At 47.1% G+C, this 17,427-nt stretch overlaps 1 protein-coding gene across 1 annotated transcript in view; it reads left to right on the top strand.

Annotated features, from left to right (window-relative positions):
* LOC147690325 (phospholipid-transporting ATPase IK-like) overlaps window positions 1-17,427 on the top strand; it is a 1,699,388-nt gene that overhangs the window by 711,343 nt on the left and 970,618 nt on the right. The gene's annotated exons all lie outside the window — the stretch shown is intronic.

The raw sequence follows: 17,427 nt of genomic DNA, 5'->3' as shown, positions 1-17,427 counted from the left end.
ATAGAATAGAAATACAGCCAATGGGCTATGGGAAAATAGCCTCTATGTCTCAGTCAGGGGTTGTGTTTGATGTCACGGTTCAGTTCATGTTTCAAAAGACCTTGTAATATATCTCGATGTTGATTGATATGTTTTCCAGATAGATGAAATAGCTATTGGGAGCATTATAAGCATGAGCAGAGTTATTACATTTCTAGATTAAATTTTCAGCCAGAGCTTTCAGAGTTCCATTCTTATGGACAGTGATGTTCGGTTGGTTTTGAAAGAGTTGGAAGACTGTGTAACAAGCAAAGGTATAAAACAAAATATTTGTGCCTTGTATCATCCAGTTACATTTAGGATGGCCTACGGGTTAAACAGGATTCTGATAGGAATCATTGAGTAAAACAACAGTTGGGGAAGAATTGGACTGAAGATTTCAAGTGAGACTTGTAGCGTAAAGAATGACTACTCATGCTATCATCAGGAGATATCAATTCAAGGGAAGTAACCCTAGAACTCTTCTTTATCCCTTATGAATGAATCAAGTGTGATTGAGTGGAAGACAGAGAGTAAATAGAGAACTACAGAAAGAAAAAAGTTGGATGAACGGAGTAAATAGAGAACTACAGAAAGAAAAAAGTTAAATGAAGGGAAGGAATGCTATGACATACACAAGTCACAAAGAGTAATATCGGTGACAGGGTGATGGGTAAGGTGCCTCTTGATCCCAAAGATTGGTCGAAACGTACTAAAGGCCTTACGAGTTTGGTAGTCCAACCGACGTAGAACCGCGTCCCCCTCCACTAACCGCACTAAACACTCTCCCATCTTCAGCATTACCTGCGGTTGATACTCTAGGACGCTACAATAATATAGCAGAGTTCTTTCACACAAAGATTCAATCTATTTACCTAGCATTCCCTTCAGCTACCACCTCCTCAAAGTACCTCCAGTTGGAGAAAAGGGGAGGCCCACCAGTGACCAGACTGGAGGTCTACCTGCCCCTGGATATTACATCTCTTACAATCTACCTCAATAAACTAAAGTCAGGTTTCCCGAGGGACATAGCTCCACCTACCATTCCGTACCAAGTTTGCCAAACAGTTCCCCCCACTATTTTAAAACGGATTGTCTCTTCCTTATGGAAATGAGCCATGGTGAGAGCACTGCTTACAAAAGCAGGAGCGGACCATGAAGTGTTTTCCAACTACCGCCTTATTTCACTGCTTCCAGGGATCGCGAAAATTGCAGAAAAACATGTAAACTCCATTTTGTCCACCTATCTGGAAGATAATGACTGCTTTCACTCAACTCAAACAGGATTTAGACCCTATCAGGGCACAAAGACAGCTCTGATTGTTGTCGTTGAGGAAGCCAGAAAAATCATGGATTCTGGAGGCTCGGCAGCAAACGTCCTCCTAGATTTGAGTGCGGCTTTCGATACCGTGAACCATCCACTGCTGATCTCCAGAACTAGAGAGGCAGGGGTATAGGGAACTGCACTAATGTGGTTGGAGTATTTTTTAGATTGCCGCTCATTTCAGGTCTTCAAGGACAACTCCATCTCCAAGAGTATGTCATTGTGGTGTGGGGTGCCACAGGGCTCATCTATGAGCCCCACCCTTGTTAACATTTAGATGAGCCCCTTGGCCAAAATTGTTGAACCCTTTGGCATACACATCGTTACATACGCAGACGATACTCAATTGATAGCATCCCTTAATCAACCTGGAAACAGTCCAAACAATCTAGCTAACTGTCTGGAAAAAGTATCAGTTTGGATGGAGCGCTCCTTTCTTCAACTAAATGGAGCAAAAACAGACTTGATGTTTCTGGGTAAACCTCTCCCAGTTGGCTCCACCTCCCTATGGCCTAAATGCCTGGGCAGCATACCGACACCCAAAGATCAAATAAAAAGTTTGGGAGTCTAGCTTGACAATAAGCTAAACATGAAGGTGCAAGCCCAGAAGTTAGCAGGATGCTGCTATGTACTACTCAGGATGGTAAGGAAAGTTCTACCTTTACTGCCCTTTAATGCGAAGAAACTGCTAGTCCAAGCCCTAATTATTTCTCTCTTGGATTGCCCTTTATTTGAGCTCTCCGCGATCCACAATAATGAGACTCCAGACAGTTCAGAACTGCGCAGCCAGACTGCTTCTACATATTCCCCGCAGAGAATCGGCTCAATCATCTATAACCTCTCTACACTGGTTGCCTATTGCAGAGAGGATTTAGTTTAAATCCCTCTGTGTCACCCACAAGATTTTTGCCTCCAAAGGCCTACCAATTTTACAGCCAATCATCTCCCCATACCATCCCAGTAGAGTGCTCCATTCAGAAAATAACGCATGGCCATTGTACCTAGAATTTATAGGGCCAGAAGTGGAGGCGGACGATTCTCCTACATTGCCTCCAGGAGGTGGAACGCTCTTCCTGACCATATTCGTTTGGAAGAAGACATCTATCTTTCCGCAGACAGTTAAAGACGTTCTTGTTCCCTGCTATCTAAAGTGTGCACCTGGAGGCTCGGTTCTTAGCCCTGGGAGGCTTTAGGATAGACATGCGCTTTATAAGTGTCATTTTAATTTCCTTTAATTTCCTTCACCAGCAGCCCACTGCGCTGGCCCAAAGACCTCTGTATTACCGGCGGTGTGGAGGTGAGGATCTTGCAGCGGTGGTGAGTACTTTTTCCCAAATATATTGATGTGTGTGTGTGCATTTCGACTGCATATGTGTCGGATGCACAAATATGCATGATATATACGGAAAAATACCATATACCCATTAACGGGGTTCAACACATATGTGGGCAGGCCTGTCAATGGGTATATGATAAGAAAATGACTCACCTGTACATCGCCGCACACAGGGTCATAATCCTCGGCGTGAAGATCCTTCTGTGAAGGGGGGACCCATGTTGGACTGTGCCTGGAAGAAGAAGAAGACAGGGGTGAGTAAGCTCCCCAAATCCTTTATCACCGATAAATTGAGGCAGGTGGTTGGACCGTCACGGTCCACTCACAGATCAGACGACCCGTAATACGCACAGTAGTTCTGATCCCCGTACTGAGTGCATTTCCCCACTTACAAACCTGGATGTCGGCAGCCTGCTGGTGGTCTTGGCAGTCTAGCAGCGGTCTGTCCACAGCCAATCCACCCAACTCATAATATGGCAGTTGGACCGCCAAGTTTTCCACACTCGGGCCGTTACCACCGATACGGTGGTCCACAGGACAATCAAACCCGTAAGGGGGCCTTAAAAGTTTGAGGATAGTAAAACTGTTCTACAATGACTTAACAACTGAAGGTGGATACATTTGAATATGAACAGGGCCATGCAGGTTTTAAATAATGAAGTGAATGTGTATCTCAGATGCTCAAAAATAATGAAGGCTGAATTATGGGAAGATGTTCCAAAACAATACACAAAAAAGAAACTGGAAAGAAATGTGCAAAATGGAAAATCTTCAGCCATAATTTGGCAGGTGTTCCACCAGCCCGCAAGGGCAGTGGAGGCCATGGCCTCCACTAACCTGGCCGAGTTTCACCCGCCGTAGTCTGAGATATAAGCCTATCTGGCAGGGCTCGCAGTGCCTTCAGGCTATCTGCGGTTGCGGAGGATGAACTTAAGGCACAGGGGAATGCTGAATGGGTGCCATGTTTGTTTGGCCCCGTTCATAATTCTTTTTTCTTTTAACTAAACAAAAACTCTTACAGCTGGATACATAAGAAACAATCACCATGAAACACTGGTCATTTTCTCTCTTGATTGTGGCCACCCAAAATTGTCAGCGTGACCTTCATTTTGGGCTGCGGGAATGCTGTGTGCAGGGTTTTGCAGTCAAGGAAGGCTGAGGCCTCACCAGCTAAACTATAGTTGTTCCCTGAATATAAATAACATGTAGAATTGCATGTTTGATGCGACAGTAGAACCGCAGAATTACAGAGGTTCTCACACTCCACCAAACTTTAAATGACCCACTTTGTTTTAAAGTACTCAGTTTTATATTTTGCTGTTTATATTTTCCCACATTGTTCCTTGTTACTCGTAGTTGATACGTGTATGTCAAGCAGGAATAAACATGTTTTATTTTCTGTGATGATGAGAGGACATAGGCAGTTACTGCATTCTGCGCTAAAGGATCTTGTTTTTATTTATGGCTTCTGTGCACTTCATGTAGGATAGCGTCGGCCATTTGAACTAAATTCACTAGATAATTAGAGTACCTTTCTGAGTTTTCATCATGTTTTTTCAATCCAAAGAAATTCAACCAACAAATAGTAGGCTGTGTAAAGAAACCCTGGTTCTTCCACCCTGTGCTGCTACATCGCTGCAGTACTCTGAGCATTGGATGCCAGGCAAATCGACAATTACAGCTGCTGCACATCTCCATGCACTATCAAAAGACCATTCTCCTACCAGCACTATCACTTCACCTGCAACACCAAAGCAACCAACAATGCTGGAGACACCACAAACACCACTGCGTCTAACACAGTGGCCGAGACCACCATGGCACAACTCCAGTACATTCTACTCAATGGAAGATCACTCGGTAAACACACCACGGAGATCTAGGAAACAATCACATTTTTACTCAGGCAGCATCTTCCTCACAGAGACCTGGCTGAACCCCGCCTTCCCGCTGGACATCACCATCTCAACACCTGAAGGCTGCAAGATAGCACACAGAGGCAGAAACAACAAACACGGAGGTAGATTTGCCATCATCTACAAGGACACCATCTGCTGCATGACTGGACCCCTATAATGGAGCGTCTCAACTTCCACATCCTCACAGACAGGAAAGGCACTATTAAAGGCACCCTGGCCAACAGACCATCTGGACCATAACCCCGCATTTACAATGCCATCCAGACCTCATCGCCCCAATCGCCATCGACTCTGACCACTACATCTTCCTAGGGTATCTTAACTTCCACCTCGATGACCCAGTGACACTAACACAACTGACCTCCTGTAAAGCATGAGCAACATCAGCCTCAAGCACCTTGTCATCAACCCTACCCACATCGCAGGGCACCCAGTCAACCCATTTTCAAGTCCAGCGATAGAGTCAGGTGCAACCACATCTCATAGCTGAGCTAGAATGACCACTACAGCGTCCACTTCACCAACCAGCGCCATGCACTGAAACTGCAAAAAGATATCAGAAGAACAGTGGAACAATGCCCTCAACTGCTAACTCCCAGACACAACATACAACCCTGAACAGGCTGTGAAGAACCTCTCCCAGTGGATCACTGAATGGGGCAACACAATCGCCCCCACAAAGCCAGCCAAATCCTAAGGACATGTCAGAAGAGCAAGCTGGTTCACTGTGGAGCTGAAATCCACCAAACACAACTGTTGACAACTAGAAAGGGAGTGTTGCACCAGCAAAGAGACAGGAGACCATACCACCTTCAAGACAGCACTCAGCCAGTACCACCATCTCCTAAAAGAACTAAAGAACACCTTCACAGACTTCATAGAATTCAACACAAAAGGACTTTGCTATTTTAAGAAGGAGTTCTCCAACCCTGCAGCCGCCGAGAACATCACCTCCCTCCAAGAACATGTGTGACATCCTGGCAGAGCATTGGATCCCAGGCAAATCGACAATTACAGCTGCTGCACATCTCCATGCACTATCAAAGGACCATTCTCCTACCAGCACTATCACTTCACCTGCAACACCAAAGCAACCAACAATGCTGGTGACACCACAAACACCACTGCGTCTAACACAGTGGCCGAGACCACCATGGCCCAACTCCAGTGCATTCTACTCAATGCAAGATCACTCAGTAAACACACCACGGAGATCTAGGAAACAATCACATTTTTACTCCAGCGGCATCTTCCTCACATAGACCTGGCTGAACCCCGCCTTCCCGCTGGACATCACGATCTCAACGCCTGAAGGCTACAAGATAGCACACCGAGGCAGAACCAACAAACACGGAGGTAGATTTGCCATCATCTACAAAGACACCATCTGCTGCATGACTGGACCCCTATAATGGAGCGTCTCAACTTCCACATCCTCACAGACAGGAAAAGCACTATTAAAGGCACCCTGGCCAACAGACCATCTGGACCATAACCCCGCCATCCAGACCTCATCGCCCCAATCGTCATCAACTCTGACCACTACATCTTCCTAGGGTATCTTAACTTGCACCTCGATGACCCAGTGACACCAACACAACTGACCTCCTGTAAAGCATGAGCCACAGGGCTCCTGTTTGAGCCCAACGTTATTCAACATCTATGTGGCGCCCCTAGCTAACATCATGAGATCCCACGGGTTCATCCCTGTATCGTATGCGGACGATACTCAACTCCTCTTTCCGTTTAAAACGATGACACCTGAAGTACGTAACTCCTTTGCCCGGGGGATGAAAGAAGTGGCCCACTGGATGGCAGCAAACTTCTTGCAGTGTAACGTCTCTAAGACTGAGGTGATGCTCTTTGGGGAAGCCAAACGCCTGTGGACTCCTGACTGGTGGCCTCAAGATCTAGGCCCAGTCCCGAGCCCAAATTGGTTGTCAACGATCTAGGAGTAAAACTGGATCAGGAGCTCGCCCTCAAACAACACGCCAATCAAGTGGTCGGCTCCTGCTTCAATGTTATTGGGCTTCTTCTGAAGGTATTCCCCCTGTTACCTATTACCTGATACCACCAGAAGAACACTGGTTCAGTCGCTCATGCTGAGTAGGCTGGATTATTGTAATGGTTTGCTGCTAGCCGCCAATGAGGGGATTATCGCAAGACTATAGGTTGTGCAAAACACTGCTGCACACCTTGTTCTCAATGTCCCGGCTCGTACTCCTTCAAAACCCCTATTAGTCAAGCTTCACTGGCTCTCAGTGAAACAGAGGGTGATGTTCAAAACTTGCTGCATTATTCACAAGTGCCTCACTGGTAAAGGTTCAGATTACCTGACCAAAAAATTCAATCCATACGTTCCCTCCAGATCTCTGAGATCAGGAGATCAAGAACTGTTATGTGTCCCCAGGTTCAGGAAGACAAGACAAGGGGGGAGGGCTCTATCAGTGGCCGGCCCGAAGCTATGGAATGAACTCCCTATTGGAATCAGACTATGCAAAGAACATCTTCCCTTTAGGAAAAAATTAAAAACTTTCCTCTTCAACTACTAAGCTAACTGGCTAGGGAGTTAGGATAAATGACTGGGCCTCTTTTTTGCTCTCAGATGTTGCCAAAGGCGCAGAGATACTCCTCAGGGAGTCGATTCCCAGCGCGGTACAAGTTTGCAAATAAATAAAATAAATAAACATCGGCCTCAAGCACTTTGTCATCAACCCTACCCACATCGCAGGGCACCCAGTCAACCCATTTTCAAGTCCGGCAACAGAGTCAGGTGCAACCACATCTCATAGTTGAGCTAGAATGACCACTACAGCGTCAACTTCACCAACCAGCGCCATGCACTGAAACTGCAAAAAGATATCAGAAGACCAGTGGAACAATGCCTTAAACTGCTACCTCCCAGACACAACATACAACCCAGAACAGGCTGTGAAGAACGTCTCCCAGTGGATCACTGAATGGAGCAACACAATCGCCCCCACAAAGCCAGCCACATGCTAAGGACATGCCAGAAGAGCAAGCTGGTTCACTGTGGAGCTAAAATCCACCAAACACAACTGTTGACAACTAGAAAGGGAGTATTGCACCAGCAAAGATACAGGAGACCATACCACCTTCAAGACAGCACCCAGCCAGTACCACCATCTCCTAAAAGAACTAAAGAAGAACACCTTCACAGACTTCATAGAATTCAACACAAAGGAGGTCTTTGCTATTTTAAGAAGGAGTTCTCCAACCCTGCAGCCGCCGAGAACATCACCTCCTTCCAAGAACATGTGTGACACCCTGGCAGAGCTCTCCCCAATAGGATCTCAGTCATCTACGAAAACTCCAAACCTCAACCCACCACCGCTGACAGCATCAGCCTACTCACACCCATAAACACAAACCTTGAACACCTGCTCACCTACTGGGACCCTCTCACAACTCAAGCCACAATATCAATCATGAACTCTGTGCACTGGGGAGCATCTGTGGACCCCTGTCCCCACCACATCTTCAACCTCGGGAGCAAGATGATTGGCGACAAACTCAAGAAAGTCCTGAACACTTCCATTATCTCAGCCTCCTTTCCTGAGGGTTGGAAGCATTCTGAAGTGAGGCCCCTCCTAAAGAACCCATCCTCCGACCTCAGCCTATCTCCCTGCTCCCCTTTCCAGCAAAGGTTCTCAAGAAGGCAATCTACCAGCAACTCACCGAACACCGGGAACAAAATATCCTCCTGGACCCCTTCCAATCTGGATTCAGATCCAACCACAGCACTGAGTCAGCCCCAATCAAAGCTACCATTGATATCAGGGCTCTCCTGGACCACAGGAAAATGGCAGCCCTCATCATTCTGGACCTGTCAGACGCCTTCGACAACATCTCCAATCACATTTTAATTCACAGACTCCACCGTATCGGAATCCATGGAAATACCCTTGAATAGATCGCCTCATTCCTCACCGGAAGAACCCAGAGAATCGGTCTCCCACTGTACGCTTCAGAACCCAAGAAGATCATCTTCAGCGTACCCCAAGGATCATTCCTCAGCCCCCATATTTCTTCAACAGGTACATGACCCCCCTGGCCAACAATGTCAGATCGCAAGGACTCAACATCATCTCCTACGCAATGACACCCAGCTCATCCTCTCTCTGTCAGTAGACCCCTCCACCACCACAGCCAACTTCCACAGATGTATGATGAAAGTTGCAGACTAGATGAAGGACAACTGTCTCAATCTCAACACAGACAAGACAGAAGTCCTCATATTTGGGAACGATATCTCTTCATGGAATGAGGCATGGTGGCTGGCTGTACTTGGCCCATCCCCAACTGACAGACCATGTCCACGAGCTCGGCATCATCTTTGACAGCAAGCTATCCATGAAGAAGCAGGTAAACTCAATCTCTTCTATCTGATTCCACATCCTGCGCAAGCTCTGCAAGATCTCCAGGTTGCTCCCAGTCAACACCAGAAAGACCGCTGGACTATGGGAGCACAGTTTATGTAGGACTCACCGCACTCCTCCAGAACAGACTAAAAACAATACAAAACTCAGCAGCCAGACTCATCCTCAACCTCCCCAGACAAACCCACATCACACCCCACCTCAAAAACCTACACTGCCTCCGAGTCTGAAGAGATGCCAGTTCAAGATGCTGACCCAAGCATACGAAGGACCAGCATACATCAATAAATACATGATCTTCCATCAGCCGACCAGACACCTATGATCCGCCTCCCTCTTCTTCGCAGACACACCCCAGATCCGCTGACGCAACGCAGAGGACTCTTCTTCTCACACCTGGAGGCCAAAACTTGTAATGACCTTGTCCTGCACCTCAGGCCTGCCTCATTGCTCCAGTAATTCAGAAAATAACTCAAGGCCTGGGTGTTTGAAAAACCAGATCACCACCTAGCAGAGAGTAACTCCAGGGCCTTGAGACCCTCACAGGGGATTTGCCACACTTTACAAATCTTTGATTGATTGATTAATTGAAGCACACCTAGTACATTCAGATAGTATGTGCACATTAAATAAGACAATGCTGCTCATAATATGGTCCTTAGAGTAGTAGCCATCCAAACCAATGTCAGTACATTGGGTCAACACACACACTGTCTCAACCTACTGGGCCAGCAACATGACCACCTGTCTCCACTTTCAATTTAACAAAGTCACAAAGAGGTTGGCCTCGCGTTAAGCTCCACACTATTGCTCTATCAGTCACATCTGTGATTACTGGGTCAGAAGAGTGTCAGCAATATTCAAAGTGGAGTCTCCTAAGGGTGGGCCTGCAGCAGCCAGAGTAAAGGTGTCTGATTTGAGTGCTTGATCACACCATGAGCTGAGGAGAGCAAGGGCCGTATCCAAAGCTGAGATAGTAAGCCTTTCAGAGAGATGTGTCAAGGATGTAAGGTTTGCATGAGTGTGAATTTGTGTGATTATGTGTGCATGTGTGTGTGTGTGTGTGTGTGCACATGTGTGTGTCGGACATTGCGTGACTCTCCGACAAACAGTATGACTCCCCGGAAATCATTCCTGAAGTATATGGTGACCCCCTCCCCGAATCATAAGGGGTTATTTTCAGGCATAAATATGTTCCTTCCTGGCATAATGGTGCCTTTAGCACAATAGCTGTTGCTGTAGATGTATTTTGAGCAATCTTGGTCTTGTTGTGGCAATTCATATTTTGTATATCTTATGAGCCTCATGTAATGAATTTTGGGCATCCCTAGCTTAACAGTGGCCATTTCTGGCATAATAATGGCTATGACTGACATATTGTGAACATCCGGGTTGTTATGGTGTCCAGGCTTGTTAATATGGCTCAGAAGGTCTCATTGTGAGACATTCATGAATTTGAGTATTTACTGTTTCTTTCACAAAAATATAGTTATTTCTTTGGAGTAGTACTTTATACAAAAACTGAATCTCCAAAAATCATGGCGGTGGGATAGACCAATGCCTTTGTCGGAGGGCAGACCACCAGTGTTACCACTGGCCCAATTACAATGTGCCTTCCCAATGACGTGACTGTGGCGGTTCAGCCACCACATCTGACCTGGCAGAAAGGGAGGGATATAAGGCTGAAACTCACCTGTACTCAGCTTCACATGTCCTGTGCAGCCATGGAGCTGATCATACATATATTTGCACTTCTGCTCCTGTTTGATGACATCCAAAACCGACACAGTTGTGGATGCAACAAACGGTAAGCTATACTCTTACCTGTTTCCATAGACTCCTCAGGAAATAGATGCCCTGCAATGGACCTGACATATTTTGTGGGCCCCTGTTCGGGGTTGTTCACAATTCAAGATCCAATAAAAGCTCAATTATGCCATCTTTGGCCGGTCACTGACACTGCACATGTACATTCTATCAAAGTCGACGTGTTTACAACTCATAATCAGGGGTAGTGATGTGTGCATTAAATTGTGTCACACAATAGCACCCCCCCCCCCATCAATATCACACCTGTTGACCTCGGTTACACCCTCGCATTGCTCACATGCTACGTCTTGTTGTGATATCAAAGACACATCTGTATGGATGTGTCATGAAACTGAAACACACCTTTTCTGCTAAATCTCTGTAATAGAATCTCACACATCACTCACATTAAAAGGTAATATCAAGTCAATTGGATTACAAATAATCAGTTTTAGAAGCATTCAAAGGTTACAATGTAAATACCCTCTGCAGAATATGTATGCCTCTACCAGGGGCCCCCCTGAAAGTCTGGGGCCCTGGGTCACAGTCCACTTTGCACATGCCTCAAAACATCTATGTGCACAGGACCTGTAGATTGAAGTATATCAGGGACAACCAATAGCATAACCAAGTGCCGTGCATATGCGGGAAATGTGTAAGTGTAAGTCATGAAAACAAACACAGCAGTAACAACATTTGTCACACATTTAGATAAAGTGCGTTTAAGGTGCACACATGAAAATTGACACATGTCCTTACACATGTCATAAAGGTATGACAATTAACACCCTCCATGTGTGGATAAACAAATATCTAACTTGCACATATCAAACACATATCCAACTATATCATAGGGAGAAGCGCAAGCTAAATTATGTTGACATTGGCCAAGCCAAATTGAAATACTTACCATATGAAATACAGCTCAGGGCAATGTCAGCCCCAACTGGACTTCAGCCTACATATCTATCCATTGAACATTTCCCCATTCCCTTTGTGACTCCAGCATTCGTTTCAAGGTCAGATCATTCTAAACTTCAAATGGATCAACAATCAGGGTGAAACAAACACAACTGTAGTCACACATCCCAAAGTAACCAATAACATTAAATAGGCAGAAAAGTAATGGCAGGACAAATAAGTTCTATACAAAGCAAATGTTTAATTTTGCCAACACGTTAACATATACCAAACCAGAGACCAATGGCTAGTCTGTTTTCTTAATGCATGTGCCAGCACACTGCTGTGCCACTAATCTTGCCCTTAATGAAATTGCTAGGGAACCTCCTCACAAAGGGGAATCCATTGGGCATGGCAGGCACCTCAAAGGTGTTGCTTGGGAGGGGTGGGTTTGGTTTTGGAAAGGGCGGTCATGACTTTGGGTGGGGTGACTTTGATTTTGGAAGGGGTTTTGGTTTTCTTAGGGGTACAACTGTGTTTAGTGGTGGGGATCAGGTTTCTATGGAGGGAATTGGGATGTGGAATGGATGGGTTGGGGTGTAGCAAGGTCCTTTTGGCTTTCGGAGGGGGAGTTAGGTTTGGCACGGCTTGGAGCAAGGACATATAACACACTTTCATGTGGAAAATGGGCAGGATGTTCAGTAGGGAGTAGGGGTTGGGAGGTAGAGAGAGTAGAAGTGTTAGGTGTGGGTGGGGGTGTTGTTGGTGCATGTGTCTGATATTTCATGTTTGCGAGTTGAAGGTGTCTGTTGTGTGGGTGAGTGTGTGCATTTGCATCTTTTTGGGGGTGTGATGTGGGCATGCTGGGTATGCTGTGGGTGGTGGATGGGTCTGTTGGTGCGGGTGGGGTTTCTGTTGTAATGTTGGGGGTAGTGGATGGGTCGGTGGTTGCGGGTGGGGTGTCTGGGGTAATGCTAGGTGTTGTGGATGAGTCTGTGGATGTGTGTGCGGTATCTGCTGTAATGCTGGTGGTGTGGATGGGTCTGTGGGTGCGGGTGTGGTATCTGTTGTAATGGTAGGTGCTTTGAATAAGTCTGTGGGTTCTGGCATGTTGTCTGTTGAAATGCTGGGCATGGCGATGGGTCTGTGGGTACGGGTGTGGTGTTTGCAGTAATGCAAGGTGTTGTGGATGAGTTTGTGGGTGGAGGTGTTGTGTCTGGGGTTATTTTGGTGGGGGTCAAGGTGAGGGGGGATGAGTGTAATTTGAGTGGATGTGTTCTTCTGTGTTTTTTTATGTTTATGTTTGAGGGTGCTGCTTGGGAATGTTTTTGTGATTGTTAATATGTGTGAGTGTGTTTGGGACAGGCATTGCAATAGGGAATTTGAATGGGGAAGAAGCACAAGGTGTGGTGGAAATTTGGGATGGGTGGAAGGCTGTCATGAGGGAGGAGGCCAAAGCCTGAAATGATCTCTGTATGCGACACATAGCACTGTGGATGCTTTCCAGATAGGCAACCATCTGTTACAGTTGGCTGCATTACACCTGGATAGCATTCATAGTGCCATCTGACCCACAGATATGTTTCTCATTAGGTTAATAGCCTCCTCACTCAGGACAGAGGTGGTAACAGGTGCAGGGGCTGAGGTGCCTGGAGCTAAGCAGACGGCTCCCCTCTTAGGGGAAAGGACCCAGACAACGAGGTGAGGAGCAACAGGAAGGTTGGAGATGGAACTGGGGGTGGCAGACATGGATGAAGGTGGAACTAATCCTGAGGGGTCTGCCACCATAAAGGTGGGGAAACAACCATTACAAAGCAGTTATTACAATGCACAATCTTTACAACGCGGCTGCCTTTACATCACATGCCATGACAACGCATGCCGTTACAAAGCATGTCACTGGAACGCATGCCATTACAGCGAATACCATTACAACGGATGCCATTACAATGCACTATAAAGTAAGTAATGGGGATTTTTTATTTTTAGGGTGGGAATGGATTTTGGGGTACATGGGGGATAGTATTTTTACCCATACACTATCCAACACTTACCCTACTGTTGCACTCACTAGAGTGGTAATGTAATTTTTACCCCTACGCTATCCAACACTTACCCTACTGTAGCACTCACTGGAGTGGGAATAGTAATTTTTACCCCTACACTATCCAACACTTACCCTACTTTTGCCCTAAAAATAATATGTGTTGTAATGGTATGCATTGTAATGGAATGCGTTGTAAATGTAGTTTCTAAAATTGCGTTTTGATGGCATGCGTTGTAAAATCATGCGTAGTAATGGATGCTACGATGTAAAAACTGCGTTGTAAAGACATGCATTGTAATTGTTTATGTTGTAATGTCATATATTCCTCAGGAGTGTCCACTGGAGGAGGACCCTGATGATGAGGAAGTCAAACTTCCATCCTCCGTGGCACTTCCCACACCTTCTCGGTCACTGGGTCCCTCAGTGTCTGTACCCTCATGACTGGAACCACTGTGACCAGCCGCTTCCCCAATGATGTTGGCTCTTTCTCCTCCGCTTGCCTTGAATGATGCTGAAATGAAATTGATAATAGGTTTATTGCATTTGCCAGAACACACTTGACCAACAGCTTTGATCACAGACTTTAATAAAGTATACAGAAGACTTCAGCTACAAGGTCCACTATTAGGCTTCCACATTAGCATGAACACATGCATGCATGCTACATGACCTGTAAACAGTTGCTTACAGTGAAGCAATAACCATAGACACCTCCAATTGCATCAGTGAAGTTGTCTCAAATCCATCCTCATGTATCTAGTAGGATGCTTGATCAACTTGTATAGGTTGGCTCTTGCAGTATACCTTACTAACCTGATGTCATCATATAGGATGGCAATGACAAATGCATTCCTACAGATTCCACACAAGGCCCCTGCAATCAGCAATAGGTCATATAACTAATCCCACATCATGATGAAAAGATGGTCAACTAATACAGCTATGTTGCACCAATATGTACAGTAGCAGGAAGAAGGTGACATGGAAATACTAATTTAACACTGTTGGCATTACCTAACAGAAACTTCCTCATATGGCCACTGTCAGAATAGTCTCATGAAAGATGCACTTATGTAGCTTCGCTATTTATCACATGTAGCACAGAAAACTAGACTGGAAACAATTTTCCCAAATATCTGGGAGATTTGTCTACAACTATCCACAGCATAATGAATCAACAAGGCCCATGGACATCCCCAATCCGGATTGGTACTGGTGAGAACACCATTCTTACATTGCATACCTAAAAGCCAATACACCATTAAAGGTTTTTGAGGCTCAGGGAATCTCAATTGCATGAAAAAGTGGTTTAACCTTTGCTCCAAGAAACTCACATGATGGGCTCGAGAGTACTGGGTCTACAGAGGTTTGGCTATCACCAGGTTTTTCATGCCGGGTTTTCCAGGGGGTCCAGAGGGGTGGCCATCTTGATACACCGCAGGGTGGCGTACGTCCACGAGAAGCAATGGGTGGACCCACAAGGTTGATATATATTTGTTAAGGGCATGGTGGGCACTGAGTCCGTGGTGTTTGGGAGTGTCTACGCCCCCCCCCCGCAGTGGGCCCTGGTTGAGAAGTTATTCACAGTGTGGGAGGACATCCCTGAATCACTAGCGGTGGTTGGGGGAGATTGGAATGACGTGATGGACGTATGTGTGGATCGCCGGAGGTGCCAGGTAGTGACTGAGACCCCCCCTTCCCCCCCACCCACCAGACTGCATGCTATGATTGAGGGAATGGGCTGGATGGATACATGGCGACATATGCACCCTACAGTAGGCGAGTATACGTATGTGTCAGCAGTGCATGGCTCCTTCTCGCGGTTGGATTATGTGTTTGTGCCCAGGGAGTGCTTGTGCAGGGTGAAGAGAGCCGAAATCTTGCCGAGGGGCCTATCCGATCACTCCCCGGTGTCGGTTAGGGTAGGACTCCTTCGAAAACGTCAGCCGTTTAGATGGAGGATGTCCTCGTGGCATCTCCAGCAGCCTGCCTATGTTAAGCACTTGCGAGAAGCAATAGACCTCTATTGGCGAGAAAACCTAGTAGGTAACATTGATACAGGAGTGGTGTGGGAGGCTATGAAGCCCACCATACGGGGTGGGCATCGCGTGGTGTACCGCGGCCCATCGGAGGCGTCGGGAACTGATCACAGAGGCGGCCGCGCAGGTAGCAACCCTGGAACAGCAGAACCGTGAAGGGAGCGATGACGTCGGGGTACGGTTGCTTCTCCAGGCACAGCATTCATATGCGTCTATTTTAATGGATGAGGCCAAACAGGCGTGGCTGGCCACACGAAGTAGGATATACCAATGGGGGGATAAGTCATGCACGATGCTCCATAGACTCTGCCAACACAACCTCCAGCCCATCACGCTGCCGGGTCTCACGACCGACAACGGAGAGGTTCTTACTGACCCAAACGAGCTGGCAGCGAGCTTTGCCAACTACTTCACAACCCAGTACGCCCCGTGCGACCGATTGTCGATTGACGAGGTGGCTCGATTTCTCGATGATTTGCCACCTGAAACGGTGTCGGATGAGACCAGGAGGGCTCTTGATGCACCCCTTACAGCGGAGGAGCTGGGCGACGCCCTGGGACAACTCAATGCCGGGAAGGCCCCTGGCCCGAGCGGCTACCCATGTGAGTTTTTAAAATTTTTTTATGTACAACTAGGGTCCCATTATCGCCGTGCACTCGAGACGGCGCGTACGCGGGGCACGTTGCCCCCGGACTGGCGTCATGCTGAGATAGTGGTATTTCAGAAACCAGGTAGACCCCCTGATAGGCATGACTCGTATCGTCCCATCTCTTTAATCAATATAGAGGCGAAGATTCTGGCTAAGGCCCTAGCGAATCGGTTATTCCCGCATATCACGGATCTGGTCCACTCGGACCAGGCTGGATTCATGCCTCACAGGGCAACGCGGCAAAACATCCGACGCGCACAGGCAGCGATTGATGCCATGGGGACCACAGGAGAACAGGCGTCTCTGTTGCTAGCCAATATTAACAAAGCCTTTGACTCAGTCAGCTGGACGTACCTCTTTGCACTCCTGCCCCGTCTCAATCTGGGCCCAGTCTTCTTGTCATATGTCAAGCTACTCTACACAGACATAACGGCCTCGGTGCGGGTCGCAGGGGCGATGTCGGAGACGTTTCGCATTGGCCGTGGGACCAGACAGGGGTGTCCGCTTTCCCCCTACTTGTTCGCTCTGGCCATGGAGCCCCTGGCCGCCAGGGTGCGCTTAGATGCGCAGATACGGGGCTTTGTGTGGAATGACAACCTATCGGATAGAATTGCGCTCTACGCGGACGATGTCCTTTTCTTTCTTACTGACTTGCAGCGCTCGGGACCGCGTGTGCTGGAAGGTATGCAAATCTTTGGGGAGGTCTCGGGCTTATACCTGAACTTGCATAAATCCACTCTATGGGTACTGGGGGATGGCACAGTGACGGATCCCTGGTCATCGGGACTGGCGGTGGTTACAGACGGTCTGAAGTATCTGGGGGTGTTCCTATCGGAATCGGCAAACACTGCCTGGGAACGCAACTTGGTGCCCGTTTGGGAGCGGGTCCAGACAGATGTGAAAACTTGGTCTCGGATGCCCCTTTCTATATTCGGCAAATCTGCGATCTTCAAAATGGAGAGCTGGACTGGACTTTTGTATGGGTC

Source organism: Lissotriton vulgaris, chromosome 9 (assembly GCF_964263255.1).
Source record: "Lissotriton vulgaris chromosome 9, aLisVul1.2, whole genome shotgun sequence".
NCBI lineage: Eukaryota > Metazoa > Chordata > Amphibia > Caudata > Salamandridae > Lissotriton > Lissotriton vulgaris.
This window is presented reverse-complemented; position numbering and strand designations above follow the sequence as displayed.